We start from the raw sequence: 3,159 nt of genomic DNA, 5'->3' as shown, positions 1-3,159 counted from the left end.
CTTAGAGCAGCTGCTGCTGTGGCTGGTGCCTTGACCGAAGCTGGTATCAAGTTATTGGGGAAATAGATCCTTTTAGGTCTTTGAAGGCTCATGTCACCAAGGCAGAAGTTTTAGTCACTACAAGCAAAACAGTTCACACTGGCCCAGCTTACTTTGCCCCTTCACCCCAACTTCCTCCAATATTGCAATTTCTCTCATTATTGCAAATAGGATTTCTAAATGGCACAGCAAGCAGTTCTTTTTCTAGTCTAGACCTTGCAGAGTCCTAACTTTAGCTTTTTTAGCTAACACTTTAGCTTTTTTTTTTTCTCGGAGCTGGGGACCGAACCCAAATCCCCAACCCCCACACTTTAGTCTTATACGGTCAAAGAGCACTCATGAGTGAAGCTCTGGGACCCCAAGCTTACATAGTTTAGGAATAATGTGGATAACAACTTACTAGATAGATTGTTCGTCTACCCTCCCTCCGTCCCTCCATCCCTCCGTCCCTCCGTCCCTCCGTCCCTCCGTCCCTCCGTCCCTCCGTCCCTCCGTCCCTCCGTCCCTCCGTCCCTCCGTCCGTCCCTCCCTTCCTCCCTCCCTCCCTTCCTGTTTAGTATTGCTTTGAGCCTGTCAGCATTGGTGGTGGAAACTAACCTCTTAGGTTCATGAAACAGATTCCAAAGCCCCTGAAATCATACCTTCCTTTGCCCATGTGCCTAAATTAGCCCTAGAGGATCGACGCCACAAACCCGTGTATAGTTTTGGATCCAATAGGAGTATGGCCACTGATATTGATGGATAAGAAAGAGAATAGGCAGAGTGGAAATAAATAAATAAATGAAAATATCTTTAGAAAGCAGTTCATGTCTAGGAACTAGGTTTGCTTTGATTTAGGAACAAAGCAGATTTATCTGAAAATGGATTCAGATCTCGTCATCAGATGAGCAGTAAAAAGTTGCCCCTGAGGTACTAAGGAACGAACTTAAGATCTCATACATGTTGGGCAATCATTCAATCAGTACAGGGTGTATTGGTTAATACATGCTGTAGATCCTGAATACTGTTTTGTGTGTGCATGTGTGTGCATGTGCGTGCGTGTGTGTGCGGAGGCCAGAGGCCAACTTCAGGTATCACTTGTCAGCATCACCTGAGACAGTCTCCCATCGGCGCCTGAGACTTACTGACCAGGGCGGCCTGGCTGCCCAGTGAACTCCTGCGATCTGCCTGTCTCTGCCTACTCAGCGCTGGGATTCCAAGTGGACACCACCAGGCCTGGCTTTTTCATGTAACTAGAGAGCAGGTCCTAGTGCTTATACAACAGGCATGTCAGGGACTGAACTATCTCCCCAATCTATATATGTTATTGGAAAATAAACAGAAGACTTAAATCAAACATATAGCTTAATTTGTTATAGGACAAAACCACGTAGATTAAAAAAATAAATCTTTGTAGCATTTCCAGAAAACCCATCAGGTATCTGTGCACACCATACGATTGCTCCTCCTATGATGTACCTCTCTCTGGATGGGTTTGTTTGTTTGTTTTTGAGACAGGGTTTCTCTGTATAGATCTAGCTGTCCAGGAATGTGCTTTGTAGACCAGTATGGTGTTGAACTCACATAGATCACCTGCCTCTGCTTCCTGAGTACTGGGACGGAAGGCATGTGTCACCACACACACAGTTACTCTCTAGAGTTTTGAAACAATAGTGATGTGCATTTGGGATAAGATATTTACAATATCTGATCTTGTTATGTTATCTTAGAATTATTATATTATTATATATTATAACATACCTTACTTATTCTTAGGATTTCTTTTTTTTTTTTGGTTCTTTTTTTTCGGGGCTGGGGACCGAACCCAGGGCCTTGCGCTTCCTAGGTAAGCGCTCTACCACTGAGCTAAATCCCCAGCCCATTCTTAGGATTTCTTAAATGTACAAGAAAATCCTGTACATTGAAGAAAAAGGACAGAAATCTGGTTAAAATTGAGCAACGAATATAGTCGTAAATCACAGAAATCAAAATGGCTGACAAAGGGACCAGAGATGTAGCTCAGTTAACCGAGTGCTTGCCTAGCATGCGCATGCGCAAAGCCCTGAGGCTGAGGCTGACTCCGGTTACTGCATAAACCGGACTGGGTGACAAGCCTCTGTAATCGCAGAACTGGGGAAGGAGAGGCAAAAGGATTAGAAAGTCGAGATCATTTTCATCTACATAGCAATCTGAGGCCACCCTAGGATACAGAAGACTCTGCATCCTCGAAAACAAAAGGGATTAAAAATTGGAGTAAGAAGGATAGCCAGCAAACCTATGGAGAGGTGGGTTGAAATGGAAACTCCTGGCCTCTTTAGCCACTCAGTTGTGGTGTGTGCATGCCCTCTCCAAGACAGCTTCCAGAAGAATATCACATACCACAGGGAGGTGTCAAAGAAGCCAGGAATGTCCACTTCTGTGGATGCTCAATCTTAGGGCTCGCTAAGCAGTGTAAGTTAATGTCACTCAGTCGTAGAGTGCATGCTTGCTGTGTGTGAGTTCAGGGGTTTAATTCCCAGCACAAAACAACGACAATAACGACAAAATCAAATTATTATCGCTTCGTACTGATAAGGTCAGCAAAAGTAAGACATGGGAGATGGTACCCACCAAGTTTGGGGAGGAAGTGAAGGAAAAGCAACCACTAGTGGCAGTATAAGCTTGCCAAGCCGTTTTGGATGCCGTCTGACTATAGTTGTGTAATGTGTAATACGTCTGCCCAGTGAGCCAGCAATCTCAGACATGGCGCATATGCAGGCGTATTCATCAGAGGGGTGGGTATGGAGGCAAATTGGTGTTCACCAGAGGAGCAGAAAATAAAGAGTCTGAATGTACACATAGCAGTTTTATATAGCAGTCAGTCATGAGGTAGACTTGGAGCCATATAAAGACTCTTACAAGTGTGTATTATACAAGGAAGAGAGACTTAAGGTCTATGCTGTAATACCAGTTACAGGTGCTAAAGTCATATCTATTCATTACCTGTGTGCCCAAAGGACTTACACATTAAATATGCACATACCTTATGGGTTGGGGAGAAGGATAAGCAAGAGAGCACAAATGGGGTTGGGGTGGGAGACCCAGAATGTACCTACTAATGACGAACATGATTTACCAAGAGTTAAAGAAGTTAGTTTCTGG

Source organism: Rattus norvegicus, chromosome 15 (assembly GCF_021556685.1).
Source record: "Rattus norvegicus strain SHRSP/BbbUtx chromosome 15, alternate assembly SHRSP_T2T, whole genome shotgun sequence".
NCBI classification, from domain to species: Eukaryota; Metazoa; Chordata; class Mammalia; order Rodentia; family Muridae; genus Rattus; species Rattus norvegicus.
The sequence above is the reverse complement of the archived record's forward strand: the minus strand, read 5'-3'. Positions refer to the sequence as shown.